This window comes from Neopelma chrysocephalum, unplaced genomic scaffold (assembly GCF_003984885.1).
Source record: "Neopelma chrysocephalum unplaced genomic scaffold, ASM398488v2 Primary Assembly neopelma1_63, whole genome shotgun sequence".
In the NCBI taxonomy this organism is placed as follows: domain Eukaryota; kingdom Metazoa; phylum Chordata; class Aves; order Passeriformes; family Pipridae; genus Neopelma; species Neopelma chrysocephalum.
Window position 1 is genome coordinate 2,076,787 of NW_020897720.1, and position 25,591 is coordinate 2,102,377.

At 39.1% G+C, this 25,591-nt stretch overlaps 1 protein-coding gene and 1 long non-coding RNA gene across 17 annotated transcripts in view; both read right to left on the minus strand.

Annotated features, from left to right (window-relative positions):
• Positions 1-25,591, minus strand: part of TENM2 (teneurin transmembrane protein 2) — a 643,539-nt gene that overhangs the window by 134,412 nt on the left and 483,536 nt on the right. The window lies entirely within an intron of this gene.
• LOC113967383 lies at positions 260-8,799 on the minus strand. Its single transcript, XR_003534150.1, has 3 exons — positions 8,727-8,799; positions 2,519-2,576; positions 260-340 (listed from the first exon to the last, which is right to left on the minus strand). It is a non-coding gene; the product is annotated as an uncharacterized LOC113967383 (long non-coding RNA).

Genomic DNA, 25,591 nt, shown 5'->3' on the forward strand with positions numbered 1-25,591 from the left:
TTCCCTGTGCACGTCAATAAACTGAATGGAATGGATTTTCAGAGCACAGCATGAAAGATATACCCACAAATCCCATTAGTAGTAATGTGATTTGTGTGCTTATCTGCCATGCAATGCTTTGAAAGTTCATTCCTCTATTTCCATCTTCAGTTTTTCTACTTCCAAAAATACTTGAAAAGCTTACACACACTTGCAGCTGCTTTGGGGGTGGGAGGAACTGGAGGATGTGAAGACCTAACTCCCAATTCCCAGGAAAACAACAGGCAGCAGAGCTCCAGCCTGCAGGAACATGAGTTGTACCTTGGGTGGGTGTTGGTTCCTCAGTCACTGCTCTGATGGGCTAGAAAAAAAATCCCTGGATTAGACTTCAACTTTTCCCGTTTCAGTCCTCTTTACTGAAATGTTTTGATTTTGTGCCACTTTGAGCAATCTTTTTGTCACAAGAAGGGTAACAGCATTGCATGCTGCCTTCAGAATCTGGAATCTCACGACAAAGACCTTAAAAGAGAGGCAGAATACAGTGCACTATTCATTTATTCTCATGACAGGCCTTAGATTGTACAGAGCGTAGAGAGCTGGCACACGATTAATCAGCTCCTGAGACTGTGCAATGTGAACTCACTTCTTATGGCAATTTCAAGAGTCAAGGCTATAATCTTTTTGGTCTTGCATCTGAACTAGATGGCTGGAACTAATAAGAAAAGTGTATATATTTTTATTTACCCAATACAGCATCTTTCAGCCTGGAAGGTCCCTAATCACATTATACAATATCCACTTTACCAGCCTTGCCAAAACACTGCCACTTTCGAAACGAGCTTAGAAGAGCAGAAAGGGATGCTCTTAACTCAAAAACAATGGGAAACCTTTTTTTTTATTTTTTTTCCCTGAGCAATTGTGAGCATTCAATGTTAGTACAAAGCACATTGAATCCAATTTTAATTTCACACCTAAAAGACACCATTATCATGAACAAAGTAGCCAGCTCATCTTTGTTCTGTTTGGGGGGGGGGAAAGAACCTAGATGAGACTTGAAACTGGTGTTTCAAGGAATATAGACACAGATGTACTCTTGCAAATCACTGAGGCCTGAACTTACAAGGATTAGAATAACTGCTTTACTTTTAATACTGATCATAAACCTCAGGGATATCATGTCAAACATTTATTCGACTACGTTCATCTTCTGAAACTGCAACTGCCCTAATCTCTACAAACATGTTGAACAAGATTTTCATAATCTCACTGTTCCAAAGCATTCAGACCTTGACTCAGCCTCTGATTGTTAGCCACATTGATAAGAAAATAGTTTTTACCTTTATTACTCCCTTGCATACACTAAATGAAGTGAAACTGCATGATTATGAATGGCCACATTTCTGTCCACAGTAAAAAAAAGGTGTAATTTCTAATCACAGGGTATATTCTTCCTCTAACAGAAATGATACAGAATTAATTTAATCACCTGATAAAAATCACAATTTAAAACACTGCATGAATGATAAAGTTTAAGGTTTTACTCTCTACACAAAGTAATTATTGGAGTTAAAAAGTTCATTACAAAGAGGAAATAAATCCAAAGATGAAAAGTAAAGATGATTTCTTCTCCCAAAGCTTCTCATTCATTTTCAACACTATAAACTGTTTATACTTCTTTCACAATATGCTTCAAAAGGTATATATAAACCTAACCTAAATCATATCTTGATACTGACATAAAGGTACAGATTGTATTTAGCATCTAAGCAGATTTAGACTTTCTATAAGCCTTGAAAAGCTGCCATTATTAATGTATTGTGATTTAGATTTCCTACTGAGCCAGAATAGACACATATGAAAATCAAATATACAGATTTTATTTGATAAATATTTTATATAGCCAGTCAGTTACAGCCATGTAACTCATATTCTTTTGTGGGGATTGTTTTTTTTTAGTGGCAGTTTTTAAAAAAATAATGGTTATCAAAGTGGACTTCAGTTAGATTATTGAGAATTTTTTTTCCATTGTCCTTTCATGATTTCTGTTAATCTTGTCCCATAATGAGTTTACTAGAACTATTTCCAACCTTACACCTGTCTTATTCTTGGTTGATTTCCAGGTCTGAAGTTTGCTTATATTGCCTTCACAGGAAAAACAATACTTATAGTAAAAATTTTATAGCTTTCAGAGACTGAAATCTTGCCCTCCTGCATCTGTGCCTTCTCATCTTCCCATCCAGAATTCTAGAGCAGGTAAGGAAGTGCAAGCTGGAAGCGAGGACAGGATTTCCTTATGATCACACCAGTATGGGAGTACCTGAGAAATCAGCGAAGGGTTTCATGGTGCCAGGATTTTAATTTCAGATCACTGCTTGATTTTGAAGCAGCAGAGTTGCAAGTTTTCAGACTGCAGCAATAGACATTTTACAAGGGATTTCTGTGTGTGTGTTCATGTGTGATTATCAGTTGCATCACCAAAACATCCTGTTATACTATTTCATCAGCCAATATAGGAAGGAATAAAAGCTTACATATGCACCTGAAGTCCCAAGAAACATCATGACAGCCCACCAGCCCATGTCAGTCCACTTCAAGCACTGTGCACCATGAATAATGGAAGACATTTTTATTTAATTTGGATACCTCCATCACAATTAATCTAAGGAACATCATCATAAGATACACTTAATGAAATATTAATATTTGTATTAATTTTCTTTATGTATTATATCTCAAATTGCTTTTAATAACATGGGGTTTTAAGACTAATTCAATTTGATCTTCTTGACATAACCAAAAAAAAAAAAATCTCTGCAGAGATTGCAGAAATCACTGTTACAGATGGAGCTGCTGCCCACAACAGAAAAATGACTCCAGCTTATTGTACAGAGCATCTGATACCTGATCACTCTAATGAAGCTTTCCTTGCATACAAAGTGATGCAGCAGCCAACTCCACTGCCTGAGGTCAGCAATGCAGAATGCTCATCATCAGTCAGCTTACAGCTTTAAAATCAAGGCCCACTGTCATCAAGGTCAAAACTGTCACTGACTCCAGTGGAGAGAGCTTCACTTCAGAACAACTCTATTTATTTTAAGTATTTGAGACTGTGAATATCATAACAATGGCTGAAAAAAATACTGGTTTTCACAAGCAACCCAGAAAAAACTCCACCCTGCAGAGTCAACAGTTTAAACTGAAGGGTGAATTGGACACGAGCTATAATGCATTAGCATATACATCACTGTATACAATTAATTAATGAATCACAGAATAAAATATGAGCTAGATTACATATCCTCAGAAACCTTTGCCTTCAATTACATACACTTTGTAAGGCATAACTTAGTTGTGTTAAACGATTAATACAATAAATTTTAATATATGTAACAACTTTATTTATTAATACCAATAAAATAACTGCAAATTATCCTTCAAAGAGAAGACAACTCACACTACAAGGGGCAAAATAAAATATATGGTAGCTAGAAATACACATTAGTACTTCACAGCTAAAGCTCAAGTTCTACTTCTTCATGTCTGTTACATCCAGCTGGCTGACAACCAAACCAGGATTATATATCTTTTCCCTCTGATGGATGAAACAGTAAATACTATATTTTAAAGAACCCCCAAACCCTAAACTATATTGAAAATCTATCTAGCATTTCAGCCTCACTCTTCACTATGAAATTTATTTTCCTTTTTTTCCCCCCTCCTTTCAAGAATCTGCTCCATCTTGGTAGCAGGTATCAAAGCAGCTCCTCAATAACGTAAAAGAAAAATGACTAGTAACTCCTCAGTGTCACTGTATCTGACAAGTTTCTGCAATGTATTTACCTTCTTCTTTCACAACATTATGAACATTAAGAAAGTGCCACAGCTGAGATTTTTTTCCCCATCCATCTTGATTTCAAAAAGATGCATTTGATTTTATGGTCTAATAGAGAAAATCTGCTTCTGTCTACTGGAAGTGGCTGTCCTTACTAATTAGTGAGAAATAAACCACACACAACCCCTTTTTTGCTAGTATATGAACTGAAATGAAAATGAAGGCACTACCAAACCTATTCATACATCTTTACAAAGTTCACCTTCTAGGATAGGTTTTAAAAAAACCTCAAAACCCCAAAACCAACCCTGAGATAACACCTGTAGAGTTATTTCAACAATTTTTCCATTTAAATGTAATATTGACAATTTAATGACTGCATTCTTTCAAAAATAACAATGGTATTATATGACTGTCATGCAAATGTAACCCAGGATTGCTATGAGTTCATAAAACTGTTTCAGAAACCTGTTCACATCCCATGGCTTTGCAGAGTTCACATGAACTGCAGCTCTCACTTCATCCTTGAAAACTATTTTAACTTTTGCATTCAGGTCCCTGGAGGTAAATTGTCAGCTAAGATGCAGGATTAACAAATTTCCATCCCTATACTATGTGATAGAATTTTATACAAAAGCAGTTCTTTTTCATAGAGGACCACAGGCCTTCGGGATGAACAGTCTCTGGAGCACTGCATTGTTACCACTCCGGCTGCAGAAAGCCCCATGAAAAACCTGTTTTCACACTGTGCTTTCTGAAACACAATATTGGCCAATGCAGTAAGTAATGAAGCTGAAATGCTCAGGCACTGCTCGGAACAATGTCACCGACTGCAGTGCCAGGGAGGTCTGAGCAGGGAGCTCATTCCATTCTGCTGGATGTTTCTGAGCCAGACCTGTGAAGTTCTTTGAACCTTTACTGAACCAATTTTTGTATCTGAAATATTTTCAGAACTTATCTTCTCCATTTTAGCAAGCTAGACACAACACACTCCCCTGCTCCTGGTGGGGAACAATGGGAGGGATGGAGTGTGCAGTGGCTAAGCACTCTCATTGAAAAAACCAGGGGATGCTGCAATAATTGTCCTGAGAGGCTAGAAAGGAAACAAGACTCTATGCTGACAGCTTAGCTCAGCGTGAACTCTCATTTTTCACATGGAGCTAATTAAAAACTGAAATTAGTTAAATATGGAAATGACACTTGCAAGCACTTTAGCTGAATCCTGGCAAAATCCCTCCAGAGCGCTGCGACACTACCTGCTGCTTCAAAACTCCCCAACTGAATTTCACAGTTAAAAGGCTGAGCAAAGGGAAAGTTATTACAGAGATTTCCAATTCAAAACGTGCCTGTAAAATCCTAAATTAAATTTCATGGTAGCCCTTTCAGTAACGAGGGACACACTGTGCAGTCCAACGATATGGTGCTCAAATAACGTCCCCGCATGTATTCTCTGATTATCTCACCTTTAGGCACTGTGCTGGTTGTGCCAGAACTGTGCTGCTCTCACACGGATACCAGCACTACAATGCTACAAAGATAAGCCATGTACTGCTACTGAAGGAGTTATTTGGAAAGTGTGGATGCACAGTGCATAAAAGGAATTAATTCCACTGTTTAACAGCAGAAATCTGAGAAAATCAGAACCCAACAACCAAAATATTTTATGCCTATGATTTTAATTTGTATTTGTAAGTGCTGAATACATATGCAGAGAAGAGCCTATACTGCAATAAATTACATGGCCTATATATCTATCTCGGTGCTTTACAGGCAAGGTAATAATAAAAAGCACTTCTGCATATTTAAATGGGCATAAAGAACCAAGGGATTGGATATGCATAAAAGGTATGATGACTGACATTAGCTTTTTGACTAAAGCACCATGTGAATTCCATTTTGGTGCATGTGACTTGCCTGGTATGCATAAAAGCAAGGCTATTTGCCCAAGGGCAAATATGATTTCTGAATGCAATATAACGAAACCCGCCCCCAGCACCGTTCAGTTTGGAGCCACACCAAGGCATTCAGGATGGCCAATCGCTTTCTAAACAACTGGAGCTTTTTGGGTTTATTGTTTTCCCTACATTCCATCCCTTTACCCTCGAGGCAATCCCCTCCCACTGGCCTGCTGCCACTATTGCGCCAACAAATTTCTGTCTAGGAAAGCCAGCAAAAGATGCCACATAGCATGAAAGCCACTGTTACTCACTCCCAAGTCTGCTGGCAGGGGGTATTGCTGCACCCAGCCTGCCAAAACCTCTTCCCTGGCAGCTATCTGTATAATCTGTACATCACACCCAGGCTTTGCTAGTCCAGGGCCTTGAAACATCTCAGCTAACCCAGCTGGAGGGGATATACTGCAGCTGCACCATCAGACCCTCTTATTTTATTGAATTTTGAATATGCAGTTTCAAAGCAATTCAAATGAATTTGCCCAAGGCCTCAGATCAGTAAAACTACTGATACCACCTGCAGCAGGCTTCCTACATTTGAAGCATTTAAAAACAGGTGACAGGATAGGAGCTTTCAGTGTAAGGACTGACTCTCATGAAAAGCCTGCTAAACAAACTTGGTTATGCCCCATTTTGGCAAGGAAGGAACTGTGTGGCTTTCAGCCCAATTCTCACAATAGCACTGGGGATAATGGGAAGCTCCATTTTAATTATTTTTTAAATCATGTATATTTTTTTTTCAGGTTAAAATGAAAACATGTATTTGATCTGTGTTTCATCTATTTTCAAGCATCTCTGTGAGTGGAGATAAAGAGCAGACTTTGATGAACATATACTCTTAACAAGAGGGTGTACTAAGAAACCCAGAAATAAACATCTAGCAGGCTGAGGCCTCTTAATGCCATCCAATTCCTCTTCCAGCAAGCAAAGGCAAAGGATTATATTCCATTTCTAGCAGTTGTCCAAACCCATGGTCCATTTAGAATCTGCCTGATTGACAGGTACAAGCTAAAAAACTACTGGGACTAACCTGCCTGGCTATGAAACCAGAAGCCAGAGTTCCCCACTTCCCATGGAATAGGGAGTCAGAGAGCTGCATTCCAGTTTCTGTTGTTTCATTGTCCTGTGTCTGTAGAGACAACCCTGTCTGGAGCAATGATACAGCACATAACCACTACCCACTGCTCTTGTCTGTGGGTTTTAACAGCACCCATATTATTTGTACAAGTAACTACACTACTTGGGGAGCAGTATTCTGAAAGAGAGAAATTATTTTTATCATTTTCTCTTTATTCTGTCTTCCTGCCTGAGTATACTCACAGGAAGATACAGCTTGGTGAGGGAGCTAGAGACAGAAAAGGGCAATCTGGGGAAGGGTACTGAGAGATACAGCCAGGCATCTCACTCTGAATAGCAATCATAAGGCAATGATTTATGCCTTTTAGAAGATCCCTGAAGAATAAACTATAAAGAACTTGCTAGAAAGAACAACATATATTCCATAAACTCGTGATTGTACTTCAAATGTGCAGTGAACTCTCCCAGTCAGCACATGACACACATCTGAGTAAGCACCACTGGGATAAGACCCAAAGCTTACAAGAGGACATCCACACAGGCTGCTGCTTTTTTTATCACTAATGCTTCTGGGAAAGTATTTATTAAAGAAGTAAATGGATATTGGCTTAAAGGTGAGAAATTAACACTGAGGATTTTCATCTTCAGGCACTTAAAGGTATGTAATCATTCTCTCGTCCTTTTCTCTCCTTTTGCACTCAGAAATACCCAATAAAGTTTAAAAACTTGAATCAAGGAGAAAACCTAAGCCTGCAGTCTCCCTTTAGGGAGGAAGAAGAGAGGAGGGAGCAAAGGGGACTGACAGGCAGAAATACATTATTTATTCTTTCCATAACCGAGACAGCACAGGGGCGTGAGCCAGGGAATTACATGCACCAAGCACAGTCTACAGCCATCTCTACCCTTGCAGGAACTATTTCAGTGCTCAGAAGATGCACATGCACAACCCAGCAATGTCATCCTCATCACATAAACCAGGCTCCATACACAGAAAGCAATGGAGTGAAGACTATTCCCAAAGCTGGGGCCAATAAAGGGCTACTGGTTCCAGGAGGCTGGTGAGCCAGGTACCTCCAGAGGCTTTACAAGCTGGTTCTTTGAGCCATAGGCAAGAACAAGACTCCTAAGATCATTCAGCCTCACTCTGAACTGCTGCCTCATACTGATTTTCTCTGTAAACAGAGTCTAAAATCATCCCATAAGAAGCAGAAAGAGTCACCTGCTGACTTTGTCAAATAGAGGGTCCTCACCAGGAGCTACATAGGTTTTGCCCCATAAAATGATTCTGGCATTTGAGACAGTCTAAGTCATTAAATGAATTCTTTGAATTGCAAAACTTTAGTCAAGGTCATTTGCAAATGCAAACCTTGAGTTCAATTATGTTTTAGCAGTAGATGACACAATTACAAGGAAAAAAACCCCCTGTTTTTATAACTCAACAGCTTTTCCCCTTGGTTATCAATTTTTAAATACAGGGCAAGGATAAAAAGTGTGCTTTTGAAAAAATTCTGAACACATAAATGTTTCACATCAGTTCTACTGCACAGAACAAGAAAATGTTTCTTTTAATAGTGTGATTTGATGCAATTTGCCTTATGATTTTTCTTAAGGTACAGCAAATGCTGAACAGAAAATGGCACATATTTCATTTCAAGAAACAGAGCCAAATTCATCCCTGAATCTTTTTCATGCCCCATTGGTCTAAGCCAATTATTTTCAATGTAGCTATATCAGTGTGGAAGAGGAATAATGCAATCATGAATCAAGTCCATACTATTTTTCATGACAATTCCACTTCAGCAAAGCCTCAGATATAACCTAGTGAACCACAGATCACAGTAATATTTTATAAAATTTATTCAACAAGATGTATTAAATATGCTTACCTTTCTGCCTGTATCTGAGCAACTTAGCAAACCTTACAATATCAGAATGCTGGAAACAAGCCTCCAGTCTTACCTACAAATGCAGATTTTACTTTTAAGAATAGGTGTGCCAGCATTGATGGCCATAATTGTAAGAATACATTTTCCTGAATGGTGCCATAATGCACATTTTCCTGTATCTGCACCCAGTCCTTAAGGAATCTCTTAATTAATGGTATCATTTTCTAGGCTATTTGCTAGATCTGTCATGTAAATTCCATGGCAGGGATATTAAAGTTTCATTAGAGGAGATATCAAAATAAAAGTATCCCTCAATAGTCTAAGTGTTCCATGGCCACTTGTCACATGTTTTATGGTTCCCACTGATTTCAGTAACAGCCCCCAAAGGGGTTTGGTGGTGATGTGGCAGTGCTGAATAGTGGTTGGACTCAAGGATTTTTAGAGGTCTTTTCCAGCCTTGATGATTCTATGATGGTGTGAGTCAAGAACAGTGCAGACTAACTGGAGTTCAACACCTACATCGCAGGACAGGGAAAGGAAACAATTCCTCATGGAAAAATGCAATGGGATTGCATGAAAACAACAGGAGCTGCTCTGTACCAGCCTTAGCTGCATCTTTAGACAGATGACAATAAATCCTTACTATTCCCACTGAAAACTGGTCTACACTAAAGCAACCTGCAGGTTTCCCATGTAAGAGCCAAGCAGCAGCTTAGCTCTGCCCAGGAAGGCACAGCCACTGCCAGCTGTGTGACAGGGTGCAGAGCCACCAGGGCGGTGCCCAAGCGATAACGAAACCTAAGTAAGAAATCTGGAGTTAAACCCTGCAGTTTGTAACTCAAGATTGCTCCCTCAGTACCTTTCCATCAGCTTCTGCATGATTTAGAGTTTAAATTCAAGCTTTTAACCCTGAGCTCAGTACTGTGAGAGCAGTTCAGGAGAGTTGGATCTTCCCTTCTCACCCTGGCTCCTGCCACCCCAGAAACACCATAACCAAACCCCATAAAATAAACCTCAGGAGTGCAAGCATTCAGTCAGTGTAAATATCAATGCAGCAGGCACATAGAACATAATTTCAGCAACATCTCCTGTTAAATATCCTCCTGTTTGGTTCATTAGAAATGCTGACAAATGCTGCAACTAAAAATCTAAACAGTTCTCAGCAGCCCCAGCAGCACTGCCCGGGTGTACCCAAGGCACTGCAGACTGAGGGGGCAGAAAGTTATACAATAAAGCATGGAACTGCTGTTTTTCTAAAAGATTAATATGAACTTGTCAGTACTAAGAAGTTTTTCTTGACACGAGCACTGCAAATGACAGTAGCTGTGATGGGGATGCAAACCTGCCGTGCTTTGGAGAGAGAGGAGGGCACATGGTCCCACCCCCACAAGCTGGGACTGATCCCAACACTCAAAGAGGCTCTGCTCTGTCCCCCTGCTTTGACAGCTCCCAGCTGCTAACCATGGCATGCTGCTTAGCTTGGTTTGCCTTAAATTCTCCTTGTGGATGGCTGTACTCTGCTTTTGTGTAGGCTGATGATTTAGTGGTTGCCCGCTGGTATCAGAGAGAGAAGCATTTTTCCCTTCAGTGCCTGCTTTGTAAATCAATCATTAAATTATGTGCTACTTCATTCACATTTTTTTGGGCCTCTATCTGCCATCAGACACCTGCTGGGGTGACAACTGACAAAATATATGGAACCTGGGGGAGAGGATGAGGAAAGGCAGGAAGGAGGAGGACTCTGACTATCTTTGCACATGTGACCTGTTGGCAGAAATGCTCAGGCAGTGGCACACGGACGCTGTAGATTGAAGCTATTGAATTTCTTAGTAGCACAATACACTGCATAACTTTGCTGTTTCCACCAGAACACAAGCACTTAAAGAGCAATCTTCAAAGCACTAAAATAAGACGTACCCAGCTGTGTTTCCATTCACATACATCAACAAGAAAACATGTCATTTTTTATACTAATTCCACACGGAAATCAAAGAATAAGAAGCTATCAAAAAATGGAATAAAGTCCTACAAACACTAACTATAAAGAAAAATAAATCTAGTTTTATTAATCTGTATCATGGAAACATAAGTGATTTAAAGCATTTTTGCAACATCTCTCCAGTTTAATTTGTATCAGGTTATTTGGAGGAAATCACAATCTTATTGTCAAGATCAAAATATTCACTGTCTTCTCCACAAAACAACTAGCAAATTTTTAAAAGCAATTTGGGAATGTTGACAGAGTAGTTGACATTACACACAAACAAGTACTGCTAACACATCTCCTTATGTTTTATCTTTCTTTTGCAAGGTCTCATAATTTTTTTTTCCAGTGGTACCATACAAATTGCTTTCCTTGGAATCAGACTCAAGATTCCTGCAGATTCTTAAATGAGAAAACCTGGGATCGTTACTAACAGCAACACAAACAAAACACAACCACTCCCACTCCTGACAGCATTGAAACAAGGAGAGTGTAGTATCAGCATTAGAAGATGGATGAGTGAACCAGAGGTGGGGAAAAAACAGATTACTGTGCAAGCAGAGTAATTTTGAAAGCTTTACTAAGGGATTGGAATCTGTTCCCTCCAAAAGAAAATCAGAGAGCAGAAATCACTGTTCCCTGTCTTTGTTCTGTAAAGTTCTTTTCATTGAGTTGTATGGGAAATAGAACAAAACTAGCCTTCTTCCCTTCAGAACAAAACATTAAAGCAAAATATTTTTTTATTGTTACAGCTTCTTACACGTTAGATTGCACTCTAAGTCCTTATTTTTTAAGGTGAACATCCTGCTAATGAAAGACACTGGGCTGATGGCCCCAGAACGTGGTATTTGCCATTTATTCTCAGAACAGGAGTAGCACTGAAAGGTTCCTCAAGTGGTCCAGCTTCACTCCTACTCTGAAGAAATTGCTCCTTTATCACTGTCTACACCTCAGCTAAAACAACAGTAAAAAGTGACTTAACACTGGGTGTGGGCCAAGGGTGTCACACTTGATATCCTGGCAGCAACTAGTGAATACACTTAAAGTCATGGGCTTTGTTCCCCTCCACAATCTGTTGATTTCTGTTTCTCCTCTGCTCAGCTTGCAGAAGGAAAACTACACAGAAATAGCTGCACTTCCCCAAAAAGCAGTGGCTCCCAGAAAGCAGCCTCAAAAGCAACACTTTTCCCCACATGGACACTAACTTGGGATCCTGAAATAAAACTGGATAGATAAGGTTGTGCTTGGAGAGCAGGTCCTGCATCCTGAAAGACCAGAGGAAGATTTTAATTGATATGGTAACACCCAAGGCTACAGCCCTCTCCTTGCACGGAGTTACCTGGGAAAATCAAATGAGCTGGGGAACAAGTGGTTGGGTGGAGCAGGACAGTGAGAAAAGCACTCTGACACACAGACCCCCCCAAAGCTCTGCTGACCCTCATTTTAAGTTTTAACAGAATATCAGAACTCAAATAGTATACTGATATTCTTCATTAAAATAACTACAAAATGTTAGCTATTCACAAGTAAAGGTGTTGAGATGTCAGCCAGAACAAATTATTTTGCCTGCTGCAGGGGAAAACAATGATAAAAAATTGCTCTAAATGTGATGTGAAGATGTAGGATTCTTTCCAAAGCCAGTGTAGTCCAGCTGGTGTTATTATTCTCGCACTTGGTGAAGAAGTCATTTCATTATGAACACACACAAACACTCTCACACACAGATCTTTCCTCCTGACTACCTGGAAACAGGCAGGAATTGCATATCGTGCTTTGCTGTCTCAACAGGCATGAACTGTTTATCACACTTTACCACCCTGTGCTATGATTTCTTTCTGAAACCCAGTGCTCTTCCTTACTTCTAGTTATGATGCTACTTTTAAATACCAGAAGACAGAGCCTGATACTACTCAAAAGACACTCAAAACCAGCAGACCCAAGATCCATTTTTTACAGTAATGAAAAATATATACATTACTGAAACTCAATTTAGCCATCTGGAATGTAGGAATAATAACATTTACTTTCCCCACAGTAAAGTGCTTATAAGCTAAATTAGCATTAACTGTCATTCATCTCAGTTCTGCAAAACAGTGAATCATAGCCTTAACTTCAAGAATTATTTTTTAAAAATGAGTAATTTCAATGAGCAGAAAATAAAACTTTTGTCTTTCTTTTCAATTCCTCCAACTATCATTATTTACCAGATGCTAATTTAGCCTATTTACAGAAAAAATCAAGTTATTTTTTGGCTCCTCTGTGCTGGAATTAATCAGAAACAGCATGATCCCATGTTTAATTTCAATCACAGCAGCTATTGCTTTACAAATAAATAAAACTTACAATATTTTTTACTGCTCCTAAACCAGATGTTACTTTTTTCTTAAGGAAAACAAAATTTACAATACTGGCATCTACACAAATTTCTTTTAATTATGAGAGCACCAGAGAATATGGGTTTTCCTTGAATAAAATCCAAGAGTATAAATAAAGCTGCATATTCTTGAAAGACATCAGCAATAGCTAGGTTATCTAGAAGATGTCCAGACTATCAAGAATTAAAACACGTATAAGGAAATATAAGCTGGGGGGGGGGAGAGGAAGGAAAAAAACCCCTCATGATTAAAAGAAATCTATCAACCCTGACTCTAACAAGAGAGGCAAGTGCTACGAGGTAGTACACAGAATTCCTTTTTGTAGAGCTGGGACTCAGCTTATTTCAGTTTAAGTTGAAAAAGCTCGTTATCAATTTCCTAGCTAGATTTAGTGAGAGGACAGCAGAATTTCGCCCCATCTGTTAGTCCTTGGCTGGGACACCAGTGCTATTTGTTTTCCTAGCATGGCATCCCAGCCCATACAACAGATTGATGGTGCCAGAGAGACACTGTGAAGTGGCGCCTGCTCTGCTGCCAAGGGCAGGGAAGAAACGGATGGTCACATCCAGATGATCTTACATTAAGAGAGGGGGAAGTGAAAAATCTGCACTGCCTCCCTGCCTTCCCCCAGCCCTTGCTCACAGGAGACTGCATCTGACCTTCAGCCAGTGAGACAGAGAGCAAACTTTGCTTCAGAGCTTTAGAGGTGTCCAAGAACACTTTCAGCTCAAGTTGTGCCCCAGCCATGGGCTGGGTTTAAAACCATGGTGTCAAGGCGAGAGTTAGAGGGATTTTCCCCAGGTTCACAGCTGGGACAACCTGCTTTGTCCTAAATGTCTTGTGCCTAAAGACTTTCCCAGTGCTCTTTTCCACAAAAATCTGCACAGGGAAGGGCAGCTTTCAGCAGACTCAGCTGATCTGTACATCTGTTGGTACAGTCTAGATTTAGTGTTCAGTGACCCTTACTATATATAATACAGTATACCAAATATATAGTACTATATAGTATATATAGTGTGTATATATATATATAGTATATATACATATATACAGTATACAGTATATATATACACACTGTATATGATATATACACACTCTCTCTATATATATACAATATATATACACATACATATATGTATGCTCTATATAGTGTATATATATATAATATATAGTATACTAAATATATAATTAACTATACTAATACAAAACACTGACCTGACCCTGCAGCAATGACAGGTCTAAGGGACATTTCTCCTTATAAAAGAATATGATTTTATAACTCTTTACAAGTATTGGTGGCCAATACGTACTGGACTCCTCCAAAATATAAACCACTTCAAGATACTGTAAATTGCACCAAGGAAAATAAAACTATTTCCAGTTGCTGCCTCATTTATTTTTGTAAACTTCTCCCCTGCTGCAGAAAAGTCTACACAAACTATGATCAATTTTCCCATCCTGACTTTACTTACATGTGCATTCCCAACAAACTTCAGAACAGTACACATGGAATATTTTCAAGAACAGGCCTAGGGGAAAATTCTGAAAAACACATAAAATAATCAAGCTAAAAAATAGGGGAAATATTTTCGTAGTTTCTGTCAGTTTATAGTAATATTATTTAATTTTAGTATAGCACAAAATATTATCTACATATGATGTAAATGCATCTAGTAGCACACAACAAAAAGCAGGTGAATGAAATCAGTAAAATATATAGAGAAATCAGTTCAATTTGTAGATATCACATACATATAAACACAAACAATAAGCAAACTAGAGACATGTAAAATATAATTCTGTCTGCTACAAATTTGGCCTTTTCATAATCTGCAGCCCAAACTCTATTACAAGCTTGCCATTTCAATCCAGACCTTTGACTTCCACAAAAAGGCTTTAGGGAAAAAACTGCTTATATTTAGAAAACGCTTTAAAAGGTAAAACTATCATGGAATAATATTATCTTTATCTTAGCAGACTAGTCAGAGGGTTCAAACTGAAATGGCATTTCATACTAAGCAATAATATCTCTATTTGTAAATGGCACGTGGGGCATTTATATTATTGAAAACCAGGGATTAATGATTGCAGATTTCCAGTTTTTGGGTTGACAGAGGGGATTATCCTCGTGGAAGTGACCCACATGGGTTTCAGGGGAACCTCCCAACCTACAGCTGGCACTGATAAATAGTGTGACTTAAAGACTGAACACACATTGCACAGTGCATGTGCATGTTGACAGGAATTGTATTTAACAGAGGATATCCCAGCAGAGGAGGGTAGGAAGAAGCCCCACAGTCTTACAGACACTTCAAGTGAGGAGAAAGCAATTTTGTATTTTCCTTCAGCCAAGAAAAGACACGACTGTTTAAATTTTCAGACAAAGGAAACAAAGATTCACTGTTATTTTCCATACAATTGTATGCCTTCACCTTTACCCACAAGTACCTGTGTTCCTAACCACTGGAATTGTGACCAGCTGAGCAGAGACTGCTGAAAACAACTGACTTGCTTTCAAAGCCTTTCTCCAGCTCTCTCATCAGTAACTCTTTCTTATAAAGAATTTTGTGAGCACCCTTACTGAGCAAAGTAAAGGACAGAATTGCTGCCACCTTGGTATCTGAGGCCTGTTTTGCCTTGCAAGAAATAGCAAAAGTATTTTGTCTCTGAAAACAAAGATTTGGGGTCACACAGTAAAACTGAGTAAAAAAATTTGCAAATTTTTGCTAAAAGCATCCACCCAGACACTTACTGGTGACCTGCTGCATTCAGTATTTACCCAAGTGCGAACCCCCTGAACACCGAACAAAGGAAACTGCTTTGTACCGCTATAAAAAAAAATATTGACGATTCCAGAGTCACGACTACACTAAAGAAAAAGCAAGGTGTGCAGTACATCAGTACATGCAGCCATTACCTCTTCTGTAAACTGCTCTGGGATTGTTGGTGTAGGCAAGTTGCAGCCCTCAGCAGAAACTCTTAATGGAGAGCATTTAAAGCAAAATCTGCTCCAAGTATGTAAGGGATAGCTTACAGCTGAAGAATAGGAATGTGTTAAGAGAACTGCACTTCCTAAGCTTTGTGCCCTGAGCTTTGGTTTGGACCTTTCTACTAGGAAAAGCTAAGATCTGTGCTCAGAATAAGGCTCTGTACTCAAAGGGTAAAAAATGGCATGGATTTTATGAAGTGAGCCCAAGGCCATGTGCTGCCCCATCCCTGGGAAATGAAGGAGCACACACTGGGCTCAGGTACCGGGCAAAGGCATCCGCTGGGCAAACTGGCAGTCCAAGGTCCTGGCCCCAGAGCTGCCTAAAGTTGGCAGGGAAGGATTTGTAGCACAATTCACAACCTGCAGTTCATGCTTTTCCCGTGACCCTGGGGCCCTTGAGCGCCAGAATAAGCCCAGGGACTGCATGGATTGTTCTAGGAGACCGCACCACCTGGTGACCTGAACCCCTCAGCTGTGCTGTACTGAGAACTACTCACATCAAAACACCACCACTCTGATAAAGGAGCTACTAAAAGGTCTCCTACTTAAGACTTGGGTTGAAATGCAGGTTGGGATGCTGATAACTTTGACCCTGATATCCAGGAATTGAGTGAATTCCATACTAAATATCCTCACATCATGGAAACTGCAGGCAAACTGTACATTTTCAAAAGCTCACACAGCCAAAGGAAAGAGAACTCCCATTGCTAAGGAACCTCTTGTGTATCTGGTACTCCAGGAGTGTCAAATCAATGTTAAGTAAATTGCATAGTGTTTAAAAGCCTTTTTCTGTTCTAGTTGTTTACAGTTTTCTACTGGTAAATATGGAAAAAAAAGATGAGTGATTTATGAATGCTTATTTTAAAAAGTCAAACAACATATTAAAACAATGCTTCATAGCACAGGGAAATGGAGTTAAGCAGACCACTTTCACAGTGATTTCATAAAAAGGAAATGCATAGATTTTTGACAGGGAAAAAAATATCTGAAGATGAAGAGAACTGTGTGTATTAAATGTTGTTAAACCTTTATTTGGCCTAAAGCAAAAGATAAAACTCATTCTGTCAGAGATCTGAAAGAAAAAATCTAAAGAGACGAAAATCACAGCGTTTCAACCTCAGTAATTTTGCTTTACAAACATTCCAAGATGAGATTGAGTGAAGCCCTCTACCCAGCTACATCCTGAAAACCACTATTATTTCCAGCCTCTCTGTTAATATGAGAGTGGGCAGTGCTGATCAAACGACAGACAACCAACCAAGGAGCAAGATGCCTCCTGCTGTTTTCCTGAAGTCTCTAAATCCACTGCTCCCAGGAACAGTAACCCCTCAGGGCTAATGGGTGGCACTTGCCCACGGCTGCTCAGACAAGTGCCCTGACCTGGTTGTGCAAGCAAATAAAGAGCCCCTGAATTGACTAAGGAGTGTCAGAACAACAGCAGAAAAAATTGGCTGAGGGAGCACACCAGCAGCTGCAGGAGCATCCTCAGGTGGTGCTCAAGGAGGATGTATATTTTAATTTGTAGCCCATTTGCTGCGAAAGGACAGAAGTTTAAGACATGCCATGGAGGACAATATGGCAATCCAAGCAAAGAAAGGGAAAACAACTTTTCTGTATTTCTGAGAACAAATAGCTGTCTCTACCATCACATCATTGTTTTACTATTACCAGCTAATACAACAGCAGACAGAAAGTGCAGCTGCGGTCCACAGAATATTTGGCATTTCTGGCCCAAGCATAATCCCTCATGTAATGAAAAACCTATTTCTATTTCTGCATCCTCGCTACTCTTCATACTGAAGAGCCTTGCGTCTGTCTCCCATTTATTGAAGCTTATTCTTCATCTAGACAGCCAGAGCTGGTTTGTATTAGAAATTAGGTTTTAAATCACTATTTTTCTATTATTTGTTTTAGGATTTTCAGGAAGCCTCCAGAGGTGCAGAAAAATTCTTTTTGTTGGAAAAGACCCTAATACTCTTCAAGAAACAGGCTCCAAATCCCTAAACCTTTCTTTAAGAACTTTGATGTTTTTAAGGCTTAGATTCTGGCTATAAAGACAATAACATTACAAGACAGTTAAAATGACAAAAATGTTAAAAAAAAAAGTTAAAACTCCCCCTGCAAAAGTAAGACTAATCAGATCCCTGAGCTTTTCTTAATGAGCAGACTCCATTATGGGCTCTCCTTTTGCTTTTCTCATGTGGTTGGAGTTTTGCATTTCAGTGATTAATGGAGTCTCAAGATGCAGAAGAGGATATATATGAAGAAAGAAACAACAGGTGAAATAAATTTTTGGCTCAATAAATCTTACAGGCCTAAATTGCATTTCTTTTCTCTTGATGCTCTCTGCTACCTTGTGGCCAGTTTTAACATGATTGTCTATTTTCAGGTCCCAGCTCTGCACCACATTCTTACAAATGGGCACAGATTTTGCCTTAGAAAAGCCCCTGGATGCAACAGGCACACTAACCCATTACTGGGAATACATAGGACTATGATGCATTGCCTATCTCTGGTAACTGTTACTGTGCCTGCTGTGAAATTGTTTAATTTCTCTTTCAGTTCAAAGTTATTCTGCATTTTCCACAGACCAGCAAAGATATCACAAGTTCATTTCTACTTATATTACCCTGGGACACTTGCTATGTACTCCTGACGTTTTTCCAGCATACATTAATTTTCTTAGCATATCAAGCACTATTTACCTCTCTTTTAAAGTTTTTAATAACTGAGCACAGAAATTCTCTAGTGACAATACAGTCTGACAGAAGGAGTATCTCTTTCCTTCTGCAAAAGAAAACATGACCCTCACAACTCCAGTTCCAACTGTCAGGAGCCAAACCTGGGTTTGCTGACAAACCACCCACCTTGGATCAAACTGCCTTCCTGAGAATTACACAGGGGTTTCATGGTTTCCATATTTAGGAGGCAAAGCTGTAGGACAAGGATCCTGATTGAAAATTGAAAATTTGGAATTCTGTTCTTCAGACTGCACAGAATTATTTCAGCTACAGTGCCAAATCTCTTGATAGCAGTGGGAAGGTTTTGGACTTGCTGTTGCTACAACTGCACCAAAGTCAGTTTAGGTGAAGTTGGGACCCTGAGGACCAGCAGTAGATGCCTGTCAAATGGACAGAGCCTTCTGACCATCTCCTGCAGCCTTGTGTAATTCTTCATCCTCTGAGCCCTGCATTAGCTCAATGCAGTTACCTGCATCTTGCAGAAAGTAGGAAGTCTCTTGCAGGAGAAATAAGTAAATTTAAGGAGAAGGTGCAAATATATAGAAAATGCGCTATTCTTGCAGTTCTGTGTTTTGTATTATGCTCAGATTTAAATGAAACAACTGTTAACACACAGGGACAAGCATCATATATGCAACAGAGTGACCTTTCCAAGCATCTTGTCTAATCCAGGTTGATTCCTGCAAGGCAAATAACGTGCCACAGACACAGAGTACACCTTCTCATCCAGCCAGTGGGGAACCTATTCTGCCACACTGGCATCAGCATGTGAAAACATCTTCTGTTCTGTGACTTCTCTCAGAAAGTATTTAGTAAGAAAAATGTTGGAGGGAATCAGCTGATCAACCAACCAGCAAATTAAAAACAAAAAAAAAGCCTAAAATTAAATTAACTGCAGCACTGTTATGCATTATGTATATTACCTTTTAAAAATTAAACATGACACAGAGGGATAAATCTGGACATCTCAGAGAAGAAAACAAACTAAACCCAGAGCGTATTTACAGTTTTAGGTTAAGGTTCTGGAAGATGAACATTAGAGAATGAAAATCCTTTTCCATTCAGAAACTATATTAATACAAATGCTTGCCTTTTCTACTAATTATTTAGTAATAGCCAAGATAAAGACATTCATATTGTCTCATAATCACACAGTGGGGCTCAATAGTGATTCTCTCATTATCAAATCTGCTCAACATACAAGTCAAAACATGATTTTTCTAACCAACTACATTCTTCATTTTGGCATTGTAATTCAAGCTTCTGATGTCAGAAACGATTATGAGAAATTAGGTAAGAGAGAATTAGCTGAATATAAAGAAAGTATACATGCATCAGTCCAAAAAGGAGCCTCTCCTTTCTACACCCATTGCTCTAATAAATAAAACAGGCTTTGGCTCTTCTGTGCCAATCATGGTCAAGTTCTGTTCTGGAAAACAGACATTTATTCACACTCAGGGAAAGAACTACATGTCTCAGAGCTTAGCACTCATCATTATTCAGGCAAAAATGCCTCAGATCACTAGAAATGGGAATAACTCCTTGCAGTGATACAAACTGGGGACTGCCAGGCTGGGGAGCAGCTCTGTGTGAAAAGCCCTGGGGTCCCCTTGGATGAAGAGGAGCCAGGAATGTGCCCTGGCAGCAGCTCCCTGGGCTGTAGGAACAAAAGCATGGCCAGGAGACTTGGGGAGATAATTCTCCCATCTGCTCAGCCCTCATTATTCTGCTTCTAGAACAAGTGCATCCAGTTTGGGGCCTTCCAACACAACAAGGACATCAATAAACCAGAGCAAGTCCAGGGAATGTCTCCAGGATGGTTGGGGGCTGGAGCACCTGCTGTGGGAAGAGGGGCTGAGGGAGCTGGGTTTGTCCAGCCTGGGGGAGAGAGGGGAGCTTCAAAGCAGCTTGTTGGTGGTACCTGCAGGTCATCAAGAAGATAAAGCCAGGTGCAATCTCTGTCCCTAGAGGTCTTCAAGGACAGAGTGGACATCAGAGATGACTCAGCTTTGAGCAGAAGGCTGGACAAGAGACATTGAGAGGTCCCTTCCTACCTGAATTATTCTATAACCTCGTCAACCTAAATCTTGAGTGCAAAATTTGTCCCGAGGATCAGACAGGTTATCATGGAAGATGTCATTTTTCCAGTTTATGACAATACCATCACGTGAAGGATTAATAACAAGGCACAGCATCCTGTGAATATGCTGTGTTGGGTGTTCAAAGTCACTGACCTTGGCAAGCCAATCACTTTATTACTGGACATACAGAATATATAAGATGGCTGGGAGTAGTGACATGAGAAGGCAGGTCAAAGTGTCATGCAACAAGACTACATGAAATTAAAGCCTGAAGAAGTAAAGGCTGAAATGAACCTGAAAACTATTTCTTAAACACTTTTTAAAATACTGAAAGGAGATAATTTCATCCCATTATATTATATGGTGAGTAAATTTTTCTGTCAGTTCATAGTGATGTGTCATTTCTCTTGCCACTGTTCAACTTCCTTTGCTCCATAATTTCTGTACTCTATTACCTTGTCTTATTATTTTCACAAATTTAATTTAATTCCAATTTTTTATTTTGTCTTCCCTCAAGTTCCTTGAATATTCCTTGCACAGTGTCTTGTCTCTAGTACAGTTAAGTATTTGTTGTGGGTTTTTTTCCATGGCATTCATAATGCTGTTGTAAAAGCTACATCAGCCACTTAAAAAATCTGTGTGACATCTTTCCATCTGCCATTACCCCATAGAGCAATGGATATATTTCTAAAGGCAAACACGTACTTCTGCACTTAAATGAATAAAATCCATGAGCACACTAAGTGCAATACAACACAATGAGTCAACACAGAAACACAGCAACAAATAATCAATATAAATGAATCCATAAATGATCAACTGGTGATCTCAATCTAAATAACTGCTAAGAAAGCAATGTTTACCTAGGAAGAAATGAGACATTTTACTCTGATATTGAACATTGACTTTTCGGAGAGAACGACCACAGGTTTATTTGATAGTTTTCTTTGACTTGGCATTATATTAGCAAAATTTAATCTTCAATATCCTTTATGCTTACCCTTCCCCTGAAAAATGGCCTCATCTCAGTTTGTTGGGCTAGGTTATAAAGCATGTCTCACTAAAATATCTCAATGCTTTTTCATCATTTTTGCCTCTGAACTTCCTGCAAGACTCATTTTACATCTACTTATCTCTGCTATCTCTTTGCCCCGACAAGACTTCATGCCCTTGCTTCTGGGATTAAATCCTAGACTACTAAAAAAATCCATAATATTCAGTATTTGCACTGATGAAAGTGAGAATAGGCTCTGTCACACAGACAGAGTTTGTGCATGGTAGGATGCCAGGGCATGTGAAGCAAAGCATGTACTTCACATCTGAGAGAAGGAAGAAGAAACCATCTCTGAGGGAGCTGTTCTTGCAGCTTTGACCAGAAAAAGCCAAAACCTCTACTGTATAAATAATAACTGTACTACTAAATTACTAATTGTAAACACCATCTCTCTAAAAACAGCTTCTGGGGAGCGCTGCCAGCATGGGTAAAATATGTTGTCTCAGACCCATCCTAGACTGTGCTGTGCAATAACAAACCAAAAGGGGCCCTGAAAACACACACCCAGTAACACAAAAAGGAATATGTTCTATGATCCCCTCTGTCTCCTGTCTCTTGCCAAGGTTTCTGAGCATGTTTGACCTGGTGGCTGAGCAGGAAGGGTTTTCAATTTCAAGAGCTAAGCACGTGGTGGCACTTTGTGAGTTATGGCAACATTAGTCTCACTCCAGTTTCAAGTGCTGAGGTTTACTGAATGAAAATCTGTGACAAAGACAAAGAACTGAGCAGGCTGCAAGACTGCCCCTTCACACCGAAATCCTCCAACTTCCACTATCCCCGAGACCTCTGCTAGGCAAAACAAGAGGTACATTGGCTTTTCTTGGAACAAATCTGTAGATCAAACTTTTATTTTTGACTCAGGAAAAGCCCAGAGAAACTATACCCAAGTAATTTCACATCCAAGTCCTCCTGTTCTTTGTGGCATTAAACATATACTGCAGCTGGAGCACCTTGTCTCTAGGAAAACTGTCTCCTTCCCCCAATGAATCTCTCACACCTTTGGACTGTGGAATAGGGACACTTGCTAGGCTAGAAAGCCACATCTAAATTTCCTGGAGGCAGGCACCACGATTCCCAGCACTAGCACATAGTTTTCTTACAGAATGGGGCCAGATGCTTTTCCCTAAAAGGCTCCAAACCTCTCTTTCAGAGGCAGCATCAGATAAGCTTATCGAGCTACTACTACGCTTTTCTCTCTCAGATTGACTGATAGCAGTCAATAAGAATCACTGAATGTGTGACATTTAGAATATGACAGGCATATTCTAAAATTTAATTATTGCCCCTAAGTGACACCTATTTTCAATGCAAATTTAAGAACAGAACCTTCTGTCATCAGCTAATCTTGCAAGATGCAGCACTCCCTCGGTTTACATTGATTTCGAGTGAATCTGATCGCAGTGATTGGCAGCCAGATGCCCTCTGCCTCTCCCAGGTTCCAGCTTTTTCAGTCTTGCTTTCCAAAATGTCTGGCATATTTGATTTCAGTCAAGTCTGGACAAGACAAAGTCAGTGGTTTTCTGACTCCACGAGCGAAAAACATATGAAACATAAGAAACCAAATGAAACTTAAGTTCCTGTTTGTCAAAAACTACTCAGAAAGAGAAAAAAAATTATCAATGGGTACATAAGACAGCCACTTCAGCAACCTGTGCTGATGAATCCTCATTTATGGAATTAGAGTAAGAAAGAAAATTGGACTTATGAGCGGCAGAACTTACAAAGATGAACAAACAAACTTCATCCAAGCACTTACATTAACAAATATCTGACTCGTTTGTGGGAATAAAATAACTCAGGTTAATATCAACACCTGAAGAATAAAACTTTATGCAAACTGTGGTATGTACATATTTGATGAAGAGTAAAGATGAGACTCCTACTTCCAAAGAAGAAACCCCATAAATTTTGTTGTCTGACTGCCACAGAAACAAATGAATACTTCTGGGAGTACGAGAGGAATAACTACATAAATTAACCATTTATTTCCCTGTATGTCTTATGTTGTGTGCAAAGCTATTTTTCAGGTTTTAATTTCAAATATATATATAGGGAATAAAAAGAAAAAAGACATTTTCATTTGCTTAATTAACTGCCAGACCCTTTGGCAATTCAGTCCTTTCTATGGCACTGAAGTGAATATATTATTTCAAGTTTATGCAGAAACCTGAAATTTATCTTAAACCTCATGTGTCTTTAAGGTCAAATAACACTGAGGAATAAATGACTAATAACATTTTCATGTGTAACTTAGACACTAAAGATGTAGTGCAAGCATGCTGCTCTCATAATCTCTCTCATTTTCCTTTTGTTTTTCCTGTATCTTCTTCAAAGTGATAGTAGATAAAATAACATCAATACTCTAAAAGTTACAGTATTAGTATCAAGATATTATTTTCAAGTGAAACATCTAAACTTATCACAGTTCTGAATTTCTACAGGAAATAACAGTTTGGGGGTTGGTTTTTTTCCCCCCATAAGAAAGTCTAAATACTTTAAATTACCATATTTTTAATGTCTGACATGTTGATGGTCAGATGTTCTTTGATGCTCAAAGATAGATTGGCAGAAATCAGAGCAGTGTAGGGGCTTATAAAAATGTGGTATTTACATTTGGCAGCAATTACTTTGTGAAAAACACAAGGTGACTCTTTTTCTGCTCCTTCTTTCTTCCTTTTTATATTTTTCCCCTCTGAGTTTGGCATGAATCAAAAGAGCTAAAAACTAATTTAACATGACAAATGCTTTCATCACTCCCTTAACCTCTGAAGTGAACACTCTGACAAAGACAATATGTGTGGTATATGCTTTCCTTTTGACACTTTATAAATTACTTTCTTGTAACTGGGTTTTACCACCAGCCCAATATCTTCAGGATGTCCTAATTTGAATGGCTGGTTCTACATTCTTCATATGTCACCTCTGGATAATAGGAATAACTCCTGGGCTTTGTGAAATGGCACAAGTCTCAGAGAGGATTGTGGAACAATTTTATTTCCATCCTGCATGCTGGAATTTACCAAAAAGGTTGTGCAATTCTAGCAACTAATACTCTGCATTTCACTCACATCTGGCTACTGAAGAAACAGGGAGAAGTGATAAATATGGCTTTAAATACACAGACAACTTGTGTATACCACATAAAAGGAAAGTTAACTTAAGTGGTTTTATTCCTATTCTCTGCTTTTAAAAGCAGTATAGCAGTCAGCCATAGAAACATTTTAAAATGCTCTTTTTCATATCTGATTTTTTTTCCCTCTGTCCGTTCCTTTAACCAAAAAAAACCCAGTCACTTGATTTATTTTCAATCTGGTAAATCTGATCTGTGTCAAAGTTCTGCAGAAATCCTGCCAGTGTAAAGGAATCCAAATACAGAACAGGATGTCTAAGGTGGCAAAACACACACAGAACCAAGGATATTCTGCACAAACAGATGCCTTCTGGCAGTGAACCAGTGCAACCTGCAGGAATTTCTCCCAGACATTAGTCAGGACAGTTTTCAAAGCAAGATTTAGGAAAACTCAGGCAACAGTGGTACTGACTGGCCCATAAAGCAAGAATCTATCTAAATAGCTAAACTTCAATGACAATATTATGATCTAAACAATCAGTCTATATGTATCTTAAAAAAGAAAAATAAA